General features: G+C 43.4%; 2 protein-coding genes across 7 annotated transcripts in view; one reads left to right on the forward strand and one right to left on the reverse strand.

Moving 5' to 3' along the window:
- The window catches only part of PRDM2 (PR/SET domain 2), a 62,631-nt gene extending 56,440 nt beyond the window's left edge, over positions 1 to 6,191 (reverse strand). For all 4 annotated transcript variants that reach the window (XM_052691585.1, XM_052691586.1, XM_052691590.1 and 1 more), the window contains exon 1: positions 6,074 to 6,191. The gene's annotated coding sequence lies outside the window, so the exon portion shown is untranslated. The remainder of the gene's footprint in view (positions 1 to 6,073) is intronic.
- The window catches only part of LRRC38 (leucine rich repeat containing 38), a 128,522-nt gene continuing 118,615 nt past the window's right edge, over positions 6,173 to 16,079 (forward strand). For 2 of the 3 annotated variants that reach the window (XR_008208738.1, XR_008208739.1), the window contains exons 1-3: positions 6,173 to 6,451; positions 8,349 to 8,399; positions 8,873 to 8,930. The gene's annotated coding sequence lies outside the window, so the exon portion shown is untranslated. The remainder of the gene's footprint in view (positions 6,452 to 8,348; positions 8,400 to 8,872; positions 8,931 to 16,079) is intronic. The other variant, XR_008208737.1, reaches the window with a different exon arrangement.

The raw sequence follows: 16,079 nt of genomic DNA on the forward strand, positions 1-16,079 counted from the left end.
CCTGCAGTTGTTTCCAACACATCTCCCACATGCCATGTTCGCCCCACAGCCTTGACAGCTTAACTCGTTTTCCCTCCTGACAAATGTGATTTCTGCTTCTGCTCTGGACAAATGGTTTCTGAAAGGCTGTCGGCAGGCTGCTGTCACCTGCTGGAACTGCCTGCACACGTGGAGGTGCAGATTTAAGGAAAAGCAAAGCTGGAGTCGTGTACACTTCTGCACTGGGATGATGTAGGAACAGGAAAATGCAGAGCTCTTTCATTCTGTGCTCACTTGGGTGATGTCTGCTTCATGGCAATTTGTAAATCAAGTATTCTGGATGGTATTTCCTAGTGCGAATAATACCTGATTCTTGGGAAGAAATATTTGTTTTTTCTATATTTGGCTAGGATGTTAAAGGCTTTATTCACATAAAGACCTCAAAAGCAAGAACATTTTATTCATTTCAGAGCACTGAACTACAGCTGAAGGATGTGAGAACACATCTGTAACACCTGCTGCCTGCTCATCCCTTGCCTCATGTGATCCGCAAGGGCCCCCCCACCTCTAAAGGTTCTGTGATTAACAGCTCAGCAATCTTCTATCAGACCCACCACCTATCATGGCTCTGGAAATCAACTTAGAAAGCCTGCTTTAAGAAGTGCCCAGGCATTACGGTGCACTCAGTGAGAGTCATCTTCAATTACGTTCGTCATTTTCAACACTGAATGAACTAGGAAGGCATTTAACTCATAATTCTAGCTACACAAATACTACCAGGCAGAATTAAAGTGGTGTTTTACAGAAGCAAACACTCAACATCACTACTCATCCACTACATGCAGTGGTTGGTGACCCTGCACACAGCAGGGGGCTGGAAATAGGTGATCATTGTGGTCCTTTTCAACCCAGGCCATTCTATGATTTTATGTATATTATTATTCAACTTCCATAGAACTGGCTGTATCCAAACCTCTCACTGAGCCTTCATGCAAAGTGACCAACCTCACAGAATGATGTACTTAAAGCTCAGCTCCAAAACAGGCTGTGCCCTGTACTTTAAGCTACAAGTCACCAGAGGAATCAGTTCATCAGAAAGTATAAGATGAGAAATGAAGCTGTGGTAATCAAAAAGCTGCAATAACTACTAATAAAAGTACCAACTTAAAGCACCCGTTTCACCTTGAGATTGGATTCCTGCTGCTCTGATAGGTAGTTTTTAAGTTGCAGAGCTCACATCACTTATCTGAAAACATTTCCCCATTTTCTTTCCTTTTTAACGACAAAGAAAATCGTGTAGAAAGGCTGACTGCACTAAAAAAAAGAAAGCAACTTCAGCCTACATACACCTTACGGAGTCACTGGTTTAACCTCTAGCTGCGTAAAAATGACCTAAGAACAGAAAACAAAGCATTCGTAACACAAAGTTTCATTTTTAACTTCCAGTTCCACAACACCGTGGACGTATGACCCAAACCACACAAACACAACACCCACCAATCGGAATTTTTAAATTAATTTCCAGAAAACCAGGGCACATTTATTTCAAACCACCACCCACGGTGTATGCCATGAGCACAGCAGGCTCACAAGGCACTGAAGCAACAGAGAAACAAATCAGAAAAGTCAGATTTATTGCGTGGCGTCATCCTAATCTCTGAAAAATTCATTTAGAAAGGCTCCTTAGAAAGCCTTCCTTGGAATTAACGTTGCTAATTTTGTATAAAATTAGTTACTTTTATGTGTGTTATGGATTGGTTGGGTCAGCATTTCCAGTAAGTGCTTCCAGTGGCTGTGCTGACCCATCCTCCTTCTGCTTCTCCAAGGCGCAGTTATCATCTCTAGACAATGATTCTCTCACTTTGAGAAGGAATATTGCTTCCATTTCAGAGGAAGGAAAAATAAACAGGCGTGAGAGCATCAGTCCTGTTTTGGAAGCTGAAAATGGGACACGCATTACGTCTGTGTCCAGGTAAAAACACATCAATTACAAAGCTGGAACAAAACCTGAAAGCCTCAGCAGCCTCTTCTCCCAACCAGGCTCCAGGCTGGGAAACTGCAGGATGGTAGAAATGATCTTTTCCTTTGCTTTAGCTTTTAATTATAGCAGAGGAGTGATCATTATTGTTTTTGAAACATCTGGGTGCTTACCTTGTTGCACTCCAATCCTACAATAACATTCTACACACATTTGCAGCATGTTAGGTTAAGGAAAGCTTCAAAAAAAAAAAAAGCATGTTAACACTGAAAGATTCATACGTACAAACTTGACAGAACCAACAGTGCTACCTATGGGCACTGGGTTAAAATGAAGCTTTCAGTTACTGTAGAGTGCCACATGAAAATGGAGAAAAGTGGGCATAAAATGATGAAAGCAGTAACATCTGTTGCCTCTTGCCTGATAAAAATAAAAGTTTTGCTTAGTGCTTGGTAAACAAATAAGCTGTAGGTATTAAGAGAGTTTATTCAGTAACCATGCCAAGAAATTCACACAGAGATGAACCCCACGCTCTTCACCTTCACATATATTTTTCTAAAAAAAAAACCAAACAAACAACACTTCATCCTCATGAAACAGCAATAATCAAAAGAAGCAACAGAAAATGCCAAGTGCCTGATAACTGCTAGTACACAGAAATACTGCTGCAGTTTCAGACATAAGTACACCTCTTCATTCTGTTTGCAAAGGCAGTACATTCAAATGACAATTTTATCAGACAAGTGCATTGCAGACTCACAAGCACACGAAACAACCTGTTCCAGTCATTTCACAATGCAGGGCTGCCTCCCACTTCTGTCTGCAAGCATCTTTTATACAGATGCAAAAAAAACAAAACACAACATTTTTCAGCTAGGAATACATTCTGAGAAAACACAGCACTGGTAAAGAAAAGCATTTTGTTTTGGGGACGATGTTACATAGCAGGGTCACATCTGCCCCAGCACGTGCCAACAAATTCAACACAAAATGCACTGCAGTGCTTTAAAAATGCTGTGACACTTGCCAGGACTATGCATAGTTCAAAGATTCCTCCAAATAATCTGAATTAAGTCAAAATAAACATAGCCAAAATGAAGAGCGCTGCACTGAATGACTGGTATCTTTTCTATACTGTGTTCACGTGGAAAGATGGTCATGTGTGAAGAATTAGTGAACTTGTGATTTTGTGAGGGCAACACACTCCAGCAAGTATTACTCAGTATGGGAAATAGAATGATTTGCAGGAGTAAAAGATTGGGCTGAATTACAGAACTCTAACGATGGAACAGTAAATCAAAAGGGGATGGCACAAAGCATAATCAATTCTTTGAGATGTGGAGTTGCTAACTACAAAGATCAAAGACTCAGGAGGAAATACAAGGAACAAGGTATCCCAATGCGGATATTCAACATGCATCAGCTTGTGACCTCAGGCTGTTTGTAAATCTCTGACAAAAACAAAATAACCCATAAAATTAGCAGTCTCCAATCTGCACACGTAAGCAAGTGGCTCATGATGAAAAAGGCACCACGCTGTTGCTGCAAGGCATAGCCTACATTTCCATCCTCTCTCCCAGCTGAGACTCTTACTTGCACATACGGCATGAGCACCAACCAGTGGCTGTAGACTGGTGACAGGCAAAAACATTACTACAAGTGTTACCTCTAAATCACCCTGAACTTGTTTTAAGAGACTGACTTCTAGTGCAGGACAGTATTTAGAACTCCTTTTTACATATTATCACTTCTGTCAGCCCACAGTGATTGTTCGCCCTTTATTCCACATAAGCAGGGTTCCACTGGAAACAAAGCTTCATCTCTTTCTTATGTTCTGAGGCATGGGGTGGACGGGCTCCCAGCAACCCTGGGAGGACAACAGTGAGCTGAACTATGTGTCTGAAGACAGGTACATAGAGATAGGACAACGAGGAATGGCTTCAAACTAACACAGGGGGGAGATTTAGACTAATGTCAGAGGGAAATTCTTTACTCAGAGGGTAGCGAGGCCCTGGCACTGCTACCCAGAGAGCTGTGGATGCCCCACAGGTGATCAAGGCCATCGATGGGGCCCTGGGCCATCTGAGCTGACACCTGATTTAGTGGGCAGTATCCCTGCCCTTGGCAGAGGGGCTGGAACTGGATGATCTTTGAAGTCCCTTCCAACTCAAGTCATTCTATGAGAAAACCAAGCAGCACCACACAGCTCATTTAACAATCCCTATACGCTGAAAGATCTTTTGGTTCTTATAGGTCTCCATTGATCAGCTTTGTCTCAAGTATTGTATCAGGAAGGCCAGCAGCCCGACCACCACTGGGAGATGCCCGTTGTTGAGTACTGAAATGTAAAGTAAGGAAAATGCCTTTTGTCACCGAGTGCTCAGATAAGAGGTACAAGAACATCACCACCCTCTCAATCTTCAAGTGTTACAAATGATTCAAAGTATTCTTTACTACTTCAAAATCGATCTTTGGCAGCTTCATAGGAACTTAAAACCATTAAAAGCTCCACAGAAGACCATAGCTGCAAACTCATGAGGTGCTCACCAGCAGGGCTCCACCTTCTCCTGTGGCATCAAATGATGTTTCAAAGACGCTGTCCGACCTGTCACCCCTGTCACAGTATCACTGCACTACAGCACAGAAATCCCAGGGTTGGGTGAAATAGAATCATAGAATCATTAAAGTTGGAAAAGACCAGTAAGATCTTAGAGTCATAGTAAATGGCCTGGGTTGAAAAGCACCACAGTGCTCATCCAGTTCCAACCCCCTGCTGTGTGCAGGTCACCAACCAGCAGCCCAGGCTGCCCAGAGCCACATCCAGCCTGGCCTTGAATGCCTGCAGGGATGGGGCATCCACAGCCTCCTTGGGCAGCCTGTTCCAGTGCCTCACCACCCTCTGGGTGAAAAACTTCCCAACTGTCCACCTCCCACCAGCATCGCACACTAAACCAAGTCCAAGTACTACATCTTCAGTGACCCCAACACATCCCAGAGCAGCCTGTTCCAGTGCCCAACCACTCCTTTGGAGAATTTTTTCCTAATATCCAACCTGAACACCTCCTGGAGCAACTTGAGGCCATCACCTCTTGTCTATCAGCAGATAGAGCAGAGGCTGAGCCCACCTCACCACAACCTCCCTTCTGGTCCCTATAGAGAGGTAGGAGTTCTCTGAGCCACTTCTCCAGATCGACCCATCAGATCAGCATCACTCAGTGCAGCACTGAGCTTCAGAACCCTCACTGCTCCATTCCCTTTTCTGCACACACTTCAGGGCCTCCATGCCTGTATACTGCAGGGAGGAACCCAACACTGCCCACAGCACAGAGGGATGATCACCTCCTGCTGGCTGCACTGCTGCTGATATAAGCCAGGATGTTTGTAGGGACTCTTTGAAATGGTAGATAACAGCAGGACAAGGGGAAATGGTTTGAAGTTGAGGCAGGGAACACTGAGGTTGGATGTCAGGGGGAAGTGCTTCACAGAGAGTGGTGAGGTGCTGGAACAGCTGCCCAGAGAGGCTGTGGATGCCCCGTCCATCCCTGGAGGTGTTCAAGGCCAGGTTGGATGGGGCCCTGGGCAGCCTGGCCTGGTATTAAATGTGGCCCTGCAGGTGGCAGGGGACTTGGAGATTCATCATCCTTGAGGTCCCTTCAACCCAGGCCATTCTATGATTCTGTGCTGCTGATGGTCTTTTGGCCACCTGCACACACTGCTGGCTCCCCCCGATCCTTTCTCTCAGTGCAGCCTTCCAGCCCTGTAGCAACGCATGGACTTGCGGTGACTGCAGCCCAGGAACGGGCACTCGTTGCCGTAGATCTCAGCCCGCCCACGACCCTCAGTCAAACCGTCCCACCTGCAGGCACAGAACCCGCTGTCACCTGCAAACTTCCTGAGGGAGCCCTCGGCCCTTCACCCACACCGTCAACCCCGGCACCGAACATCACGACCCTCACTGCCGACCCGCCCGGCCGCACCCCCCGCTCCCCACAGCCCCACAACCCGGGCCCCTTCCCCGCCGCACCCCCGGCTCCGCACCGCTGGCTCTGCCCACCGCCTCCACAGCCCGGCCCGCCCTCCGGCACAGCAGCGCCCGCGGGGCCGCCTCCCTCTCACCTGCGAGGCTACGGCCGCCTCCTCGTTGTCCTCCTCTTTCTCCTCTATCCGCGGCCCGGCTCAAAAAGGCGCGGAACGGCCTCAGCTCCGGTACCGTCCGGACGCCATTTTGTCTCCAGCCTCGGAAGTGACGTTGGGGGGAGGCCAGCGGGCAGTGCCCCCCGTAGCGGGACCCCCTCCGGAGCGGGGCCGCCCCCGCTGCCCCCCGGCTCCCCGCTTCGTCCCCATGTTTACCAGAGAGCGCCTCGGCTCGTCCCGTCTGCCGCAGCCTGCCGTCCTCCTCGCCGCGGCCTCCGGCATCCGCCCTCATCCCCAGACAATGAGCTGTGGAGGAGAGCGGGTTCTCTTGCCCTATTGTGGGGTTTTCTGTCCTCTGTGGTAAGAGTTTGCTATTTATTGTGTGGAAATAAAAAAAAAGAAAAGAAAAAAGAAAAGAGCGAGGAATGAGGAATTCTAGCAGCAGGATGGAGTCATTAAGCTAATGTAGGAGATTGAATATAGGGATTTGTGTTCCATTGATTATTTCGATGTCGCGCTCGTTGCACGAGTCCATCGAGGAGAAATGTTAATGATGTGGATGCGCAGAGAAGCTGTGGTGCCACGGCAGCAGGGAGCTTCCTCCACGAGCAGACAAGATCCCTGCTGAGCCTTTCTTGTCAAGCTGGTGCTTTCTGACAGCCTGCTGAGGGAGCAAGGATGGTCGGTCTGCAGAACAGGAGCTGCAGGGCAGACATCATCGCTCCGTACAGCTCCTGAAGGAAGGCTGTGATGAGGCAGGGTTGGCCTCTGCTCCTGGCTGGCAGCGATAGGAGGAGAGGCGATGGCCTCAAGGTGCAGGTTGGATTGTAGGAATGATTTCTTGTCAGAAAGAGCGGTGATGTGCTGGCACCAGCTGCTCAGAGAGCTGGTGAAGACACCGTCCTTGGAGGGGTTCAGTGTGGAGATGTGGCACTGAGGGATGTGGGCACGGTGGGGGTGGGTTGTGGTTGGACTTGGGGATCTTGGACATCTTTTCCAACTTTGATGATCCTATGAGTGTAACCCACTGCGTTTCCAACAAGGATAGCTGCAAAAATGAGCTTTCAAGTGCAAGGAGGATGTTGACTGCAAAGTCAGAGTTTTAATGCCTCTGTTGTAGTGTGCAAATCCATCAACAGACAGCAGGCTGGAAGTAACAGGGTGCAGTGATCTTCCTTCATGCACTACCCATGGTACACACCTTTCTAACTCCACAAATACCGAGGATAAGTTTTTTCAAAACTATCATCAATAAGTTTAATACAAATCAAGCTATTCTTAAGATCCGACAGTCATAGAATGGTTTGAGTTGGAAGGGACTCTCAGGGCCATCAGGTCCAATTGCATTGCAGTGACCAGGGACACCCACAGCTCCATCAGTGCTCAGAGCCCCTCCAGCCTGACCTTGGGTGTCTGCACCACTTCTCTGGGCAGGCTGTGCAGTGCCTCAGTGCCCCTAGCGTGAAAAACTTCTTCCTTACATTAAAAAAAAAACAAAAAAAAAAACAAACCACAAAACACAACCAATTTACAACACTAGAAAAAGTTCCAAGAAGAACCCGAGCTCCAAGAATCCCATTTAGAAAATAAAGTGGTTTGTCATTTTCTTAGGCCTTTTTAACTTCTTTTTCTGTATTCTAGAAACACTGAGACTGTAAACTGGGCAGCGCAGTTACCAGCAAGCCAACCCGTACACTTACAGCACTAGCTACAAAACACTCCTATCTTTAGCATTTTCATAGAGTTTATTTAATTTATTTTGAATTTCTAATTCATTACTCAAGTAGTTACACTTCTTTAAGCTGAAAGAAGCAAAGCTTTTCTGTTGAATGCTAACATTACTTCTCTAGGCAAGGAAAAGGGTTTGCTTGGCTTTCTCTAGTAATAGGGTAAGAATACAGTGTAGCTAAGATAGGTCTGTTTTATGTTTGGCTTAGTTGGAGATTTTATGAAGCTTTTTATTTCAGTGTATGTTAATATTTAATGCTTATTCTTGAACAGCATTCTAATGGATTGTCTTTAAAACTGTCAGTTGTTTCTACTCAAAACTGGTGTTTTACTTCTCATTGCCTGGCAGCATAATGCTGGAACAACCTGGAATTTGTTATAGAATTGAGGGATGGCTTGGGTTGGAAGGGAGCTTAAAGATCATCTACGTCCAATTATAGATGTATAATTCTTTATTAATGCCCCTTAAATCAATGTTATTTTTTGTGCTTCTTGTTTTATTAACTGTTTGTTGTGCTCTGTGTTGTAGATGAAGAAGGAACTCTTGAAAAGCTGAAGCTCTAAACCGCATGGAAACAAGGTAGTATTATTTTAGCTGCTCACTTCTTGAGCTTGTAACTGCAGCTGATTAAAGGTCATACCTTTGTGGTAACAAAATCAGTTGGTTTTTTTTAAGCTTCTTAATATTCTTAGAAGTTTTATGTTGCTATTTACCTTAAAATAAAGAGTTGGAATAATAAGAGAAGCTAAAAGTACCTTAGGTCTGTTAAAAACTTAAATGATCACTGTTATGGGTAAGTTTAAAAAAAAAAAAAAAAGCCTTATCAGCTGAAGAGCTCCACTAATTATGCTAAGACATGATAGGCTTGATGACTGATTTGCATTATTTAATTTATTAACTAAGAGATTCTTGCTTACAGTTATTTTCAGGAAAGATTAGTTTGCTTTTTTAAGACAAGATCGACAGAGTAGAAAACAATTTCTTTTGGCTGCTGGAGATTCACAACTCCATATCTGTTTGAATTACACATTCCCTTTCTTTCCAAAATTCAGGGGGACAGAAGAAATATGAAGAAATGAAGAAGCGTGGAAGGAATGTGAGAAGAAAAAGGTAAAGCATTTCTGTCCTCTAGAGTTCTATTAGAGCATTCCAAAACGTTGTACTGAGCCTGTGTGAATTTGTTAAAAATGTATTACTGGAAAATAAAAAGAATGATAGGTGTAGAATTTAAACCCTTCAAAACAGAGAGGTTGGAGCTCTCTCGCACTAAGGTAGCACTCTACTGGGGGAAAACAAATAGTTGTAAAGCTGTCTGCTGAGTTCTGACTTACTGGAATTCAGAGATCAGGATTCTAGCTTGAAATACTTCAAAGAAGATACTTCCTTGTGTTGTTTAGGTGCAGAACACAGACTTGTGTTATGTATCCAGCTGCAGGCTTGGTTCAGCTGTCTCTGAAATGGGATCTGGGATTTGGGCTGAGGTCTTCATTGATTCACGTTGAAAATGAGGTTTTAAGTTGCATGATGGTTTAAAGGCCTAAGAGATGGTCTTTGCTGAATGCTTTTCTTTTCCTTAATTGCATATTCTGAGTGTTGATTCCTAAGTCGTTTATTTTGTACCTTGGTGTTGAAGGAGGTAAGCTGGACTTCATTAGCTCCTTCAGTCAGTAAAAAAGATGTGTTGAGGACTGAGCTGACAAAAAGTTGTTTTTGTCCAAGTGCTGCTTGGGCAAATCTGAGACCAGAACCAAGTCACTTTCTGGTCAACTGAGAAAAGGCACTGGGGGTCCTGTGCCAATATATGAAAGGAGACAGCAGCTTCTGGAGGGCCAGTATGAACCTTGGTTAGTCACACTTCCATACACTGACTGGGGGAAACTCTTAAACCTGCTTTTCTAATGCAAGAATGCATCTGTGTTGTGTTCAGGAATAACTGTGTGTCCAGTAATGCTTTTGAGGCATTTTTTCCATGGCTGTATTTTGGTGTTTTCTTCAAAATAAATAATTGAAGGCATCTTTAAGCTTTCTCGTGGATCTGAACTGTTAAAATAATCCAATGGATGTGACCAATAGTAGTTTTTCCTTCAGACTGTGACTGAAAAAGGAATTTGGTGCCTCATTCAGTACTCAGATGTTTCCTGCAGCCTGTCTGCAATCTGGCATTTGCATCTCAGTAATGAATAAGTAACAAATGTGTATGACAGACACCAAGCCAGCCATGGGGCTCACTGGGGTTAGTATGAGAATGTGAGTGGTGAATGCCAGTTGTGTGGCTGTGACAGTAGGTTCTCAGGTACTGCACTGGTGAAATTAGAACTTGTTCTGCGCAGAATAGAACAAATCAACACGTGAAGGATGCAAATAAGTCATGTTGCAAACATAACAGTGGCTGTTTCAAATGCTTGATGTGTCTATAAGGGCATCCTCAGATAATAACTGTGTGATAGCAAATCTCCTGCAAATGCAGACTTTGCTTTTGAAACTGCTTGAAGTATTTTAGCCTTGGTTATTGAGCTCTAACAGTAACACCAATCTCTTTAGCTGTCACAAGAACTCTCAGCCAAACAAAAGTAGGCTTGAAGATTTGCAGAAACTTGATACATAATGTATGATTTGTCAGCTCAGTATTGCATGTCTTGAACTACAGGGATTCCAGTTGTTTTCCTTTGGGGCCTCACTGGTAGTTTCTCAGGCTGTATTTTTGGCATATCCTATCGCTGTTCCTCTAAGCAGCTGTGCTTTGCTCAAGTGTGAATAGGCTCTTGCTGTTATTCAACTAGCTGTCACTCAGCTAGGTTCTATATATTTAGGCCTGCATTCTTTGACCAAAATACCTCTGAACTTAATAGTATATTCTGAAAGATTCTAAGATAGTGACACCCAAAATCCCATAGCCAAGTGTGCTTTCTCCTGTATTCTTGTTGATTATTAAAGTTCCAAATCACACTTTACTGTACTAGTGTGATGCACTGAATATATAGCTTCTAACTGTAAAGTATGGAGCAGAAATCTGTAGCAAAATAGTATTAATGTGTAGCAAAAGCTAAAATATTACTGGTTGGAAGTCATTACACATGAGAAATTCACATTTATAAATATTTCAGCAGCTGGCTCTTGATGTAGCAGTCTTCCATGTATAAATCCTGTGGCTCTCAAGCTGCTTGTTTAAATTATGAATGTCTCTACAGAGCTTACTACATCATACCTCTGTGAATGATAAATGCTTCAGTAACCTAATCAGATCTTGTTTTCAAGGTGTTCAAAACCAGTGAGATTAAAAGATAGGCAGCATTAAGGAGGTAGGTTCTTTTTATGGTGAAAAGAGCCTTTAATTCTATAACTCCATCAATTTCTTGTGGTATTCTTCACCCATTGGGGCACATCAGTGGCTCTGCAGTACTATTATTTTCCAGACCTCATTCAACCTCAGGGAGCAGAAGCAGCCTGGCTGTCCTGTTCTGTCATGGTCAGTGCTGGTGTTGGCTCCTTGTGCCCCTGTTCACTGCCATGCAGGCTGCTCAGTTTGCTGTGTTTGGAGGTTTTGATTTTTGTTGTTGATGCGGTTGCTTCTCCTTGAAACTTAGGTCTGGCTACCAGTGTACAAGAAAGTTATCTTTATTTTCACCTTACTTTAAGAATATATTCCACCTGGTGGTGTTCTGGAGCACCTGCACTTCCATTTATGTTTTGTGGTGGTCAGAGAAGCTTACAAGCCATCTGAAGTATGGAACGTTTAGTTTTTGTATTCTTAACATAGCAGTATTGCTATTCTGTGTAAATTATACCAATAGTAACACAGAGATAAAATCCAATTGAATTTAGAGTATCAGCTGACATTTTATGGTATCCATCGCAAACTAGATTCATTTTTTTGCAGCGGTCTCTGTAAACTAATTCCTATGCTGTAGGATTGGGTCCAGAAAATGAATGATGGTGAGTTTCAGAGCTGAATTAATCACTTAGCTATTTCTTGGTTCAGTAAGTTTATGCTGAGAGAGAATGCTGTGATGCTCCATGGAAGAGAAAGCACAACAATTAGTATTTAGCTTTTGTTCTGGCTAAATACCGTTTGTCAGTGAGAGGCTGGCTCTGAGGATGAAGGAGCTCTACGTGTGGCAAAAGTGCTTGGCTGTTGCTCATAGCACTTCTAACTTCTAGCAGCTGCATCGAGGACACTGAAAGTGCTTTCTGGATGGTGTAGGCGTGCTCAGTGAAACTCATGTGGAACTTCTTTTGTTTTGAAAGTATTTGAAAGGTGAGGAAAAAGTTTGGATAGGAGGCTACATGCAATCTGAAGCTTTTTTGTTGCGAACGCATTTGTTACTTTTCCTCTCTATGCCTTCATTGATTCTTACCACTAGCTGGTGCTACAATGCAATTTATTGAGTGTGCTGTCATGGTGCATCTGCATTATCAGCCTGCAGTGAGGAGTCTTTCCTTCCAGTATTGTCTGTGTATTTCTGGAAATGTTGCTTCCTGTCAGGTTATAAAATCTTAAATCGTTCTTGCAGTTCTTGCTCAGTTTTCTGCTTGAAATGCAGGTATGCTTTATACTCTCAGATGCTTCTATTGCTTTCTGCTCAGTTAATCAAGCATACTTATTGTGGAATTGAGCTAATTATTAATGATGAGGAAATGAACTAGAAAAATCCATGGGGAAAGCTATTCTCAAGAAGTAAGTTCATAATTAGTCAAGCATTTCTGAAACCCAGAACTTCCAGTTCTAAATGAACAGATGGCAGGCTTTGCCTTCATGTAAATTGTAGTTAATAACAACGTGTTCTCATGATCTCATTAATAATTTTGCCTCTCAAAAAAGATTGACGTTGGTGCCAAGGGTAGTTTCCTCAGATGAAGTCTCACTCTGAACCATGGAGGTAACTTGAAGCAGCAGTTTACACTACCTAAATGCTTTTGCTATTTACTGATAAAGCAAAGGCTGCCTGTTCATAATGCTGCTGCAGCCACTGGATTATCTTCTGTTTGAATAATTAAACCTGACTGATGCCAGTTTTGCTGTACCTTCTCTGTTCCTTCCATTTTCTGCTTCTCTGGATGGTGCTGCTTGGTTTTGAACTCTCAAAATCAATCACCTTTGCCAAATGCTTTCTGGAAGCACAGCCTTGAAAATGCATGGAATACACAGCACACCTTGCTGACCAGAATGCTCACTGCTGCAGCATTTGCCAGTCTCGAAATCTGACCTCTCCAGGCTGGAAAAGCCTAACAAGCCATGTGATTGCACAGGAACCTTTGTGGCATCGTCCAACTGTTTGATAGAAAGCAGGGGGGCTGTGGGTTTGGTCTGATGCCTAAATCCACATGGCCTAGACAAAGACACACGGCCAGCGTGGTGCTGGGTTTATTTGTGCAGCAATGCCTCCACGCTGCAGCTGTGAGAATGTACAAAGCACCAATTCAAACCTCTTAGAGCACCTACTATCAAGTTGCACATCCAGTGTTACCTTCTGTACCATCAGCAGCCACCCAGCAAAACCAGATGCTGGGAAATTTGATGTTAGTGATAACAATTCAGATTAAAAACTGCCCGAGAAACTATGCTTATGGCCAATCTAATACTTAATTTAGTTAAGTAGGTGAGCATAAATGGTTATCACAGTGTCTCCAGGCATGGCATAGGCTAATTGCTTCTGTAGTACTTACACTACAGAACTATAGGTGGTACAGGAGAGATTGCTTTAGGTGGAGCAGTGTTTCATCTGAAACGTTAATCTTGAGTGCATTCCAGACCCGAGGGCTCCTGGTACATTTGATTATTGTCTTTTTTCCTGTGCTCTTTGTTACTATCTTATATTAAAGAACATAATGTTATCATAAAGCATGATGGAACATCGCTTTACCTGAAGTAATACAAAGCTGTGTCAGGATTAACATGTAAAGATTCGTGTGCTGATGGCTTTTCCCTTAACCATGGTTATTATCCTTGGCAAGTCATTAGTGTGTACATCATACCCTGTGGCTGCTTACCTTTCTCTTGTGGATGATACATCAGTTCTTTTCAGTTTGAAGAAGGCGTTGCTGTGCAGTTGTTGTAGTTCTTAATGCACGGCTGAAGTAGCGTGCAGCTGAGATACCTGCAGCATCATACTGCAGATACCCTTAAAATACAGAATGAATCTGAAGCAACAATTGCTGCGTGTTTTAATTGGTGTTTTAACTATTAGTGAAGGCTTCTAAAAATCATGGGAGTAGTTTACGATCTCCATAATATTTTTCTGGTGAATGTTTGGCTGTCTCTAGTTACTGAATTCATTCTTCTGATGTCTTCCATTCTTAGAATGAAAACATTCCTTATGAAGAATGCTTGTGTGAATCATTCTACTCATACCTAGAGTCATAAATATTCATCAAGTCATTACTTTCACCATATATTACCTCTATATATCTTCATCACACACCCAAATACAAGGGGACAACTATGTTTATGATGCTTTTTAGTGACATCTGGCATTCTCACAGGAAGCCTGGTGCCTGCTTGTCTGTTCAGAAGAGCCACATTCATGACTCGCTGCCAAGCTGCAAAAGGGAACGTTGCTGTTACTAACCATAAAGGAATGAACATGATCAGGAGTAAGGATTTTAGGTTAACAGCAAGTGTTGATATATTGAATGCTATTCCTGGTGGATAAAAATTCTAACCTGGCCAGCTGGACAAAGTATGGAGCTGTTGTTTCCTGATGTGCTCACATTCATAGGAAGTCTCCTGACCTCAGACCCCATCCTGCAGACATGTATACTGCTCATTCATTTCAGCTCACTGAAGTATTTGCCCCTGGACAATGTGCTGTTTGACTTCTTCCAAAGCAGAAAAAAAAGCCCAACTACATCTATCCTCCTCCAAAACACACACACAAAACCCCCCACATAGCTCCTACTAGAAGTAATGCAGCAGCAGTTATTGTTTCTTCACACTGGCAGAATAAAGGAAATGGTGGATCTTCAGAGCTCCTGCCTTCTCTAAGCCATATCCTGGGTACCCTGTGCTCCAGCTCAGTCTGGGAACTTCACGTCCCCATGTCTTTATAGGTTCAGATCTATCACAGCACAGTGTACTTAATACCAAGCCTCCAGTGCTGGAAGCCTTCCAGGTTATATTTCAGTGGAGCAGGGGCCATCTGGTAGCAGTTGGTGTCTCCTAAGATTAATAAAGCTTTACTTTGAACCAAAGGGCAGGATCTGAAGTCCTGGTTAAGACCAAGAGACTTTAATAGTCAATATATGAAGTTAAAGTGGATCTTAATGAGAAATTTTGGAGCAGGAGCAAAACGTGGCTTACATGGTTGGCATGCAGGCTGTTAGCTGGAGTTCTGTATTTGATCAAGGAGAGCTCCCTTTGCCATAGAATTTATCTGCTCTAATCTTATGCCTTTTTCAAATGGGGTCTTACCCCTGGCTTAACAAATGTCCAGAACTTACACAATAAGGTGTTTTGGGTTTTTTTTTTCCATTTGGTGGTATTTGCAATTTAGAAGCAACTGAGCTGGTGCAGGAGGAAGTGCTGCCATATGTGCTATTCCTTACAATGGTTGGATAATTCATAATTCCATATGGCATGCTTTTGTTCAAGCATCAAGTGCATCCTGCAGGGGACCTTCCAGTATAGGCAAGATACTGTCAAATCTGAAGTAACTGAAAATACTGTTCTCTCCTGTAATATTACTGCTTTTACGTGAGTTTAAACCTGTTAGCTAATTCATACAAGTCAGACAAGCAAACTGATAAGTTTTGTGTATAATTGATCTTTTTTCTCACTCAAAAAGCAGTCTACGTATGGACATGGAAACAAAATACTTCAAGTAATCTGGGCACCTTTCTGTACCATAATGTGAAAGTACAGAGGGAAACTGAAGCAAGAGTTCACAGAATCACAGAGTCACAGAACTGTAGGAGTTGGAAGGGACCTCCAGAGATCATCGAGTCCAACCCCCTCCAAAGCAGGTTCCCTACAGCAGGTCGCACAGGTCAGCATCCAGGCAGGTCTTGAACATCTCCAGAGAAGGAGACTCCACCACTTGTGTGAAAGGTGACTCTTTCTAGCTAACACAATATCTTTAACTGAGCCAAATTGGAAAGTGCATCTAGGCATGTGTGAATTGTATTTCAGGGATGGAATCTCATGTGCTAATCTGTAAGAGCCTGTGGCCTCACTTTGCTTGAAAGGTAGCTGATGTAATACATTAGAGCTTTCAGAAATGATTGGATAAACTACATGACTTCTTTTCAAGACTAATGCTACAG

The sequence above is a fragment of the Tympanuchus pallidicinctus genome, unplaced genomic scaffold (assembly GCF_026119805.1).
Source record: "Tympanuchus pallidicinctus isolate F22 unplaced genomic scaffold, pur_lepc_1.0 scaffold29, whole genome shotgun sequence".
Lineage (NCBI taxonomy): Eukaryota > Metazoa > Chordata > Aves > Galliformes > Phasianidae > Tympanuchus > Tympanuchus pallidicinctus.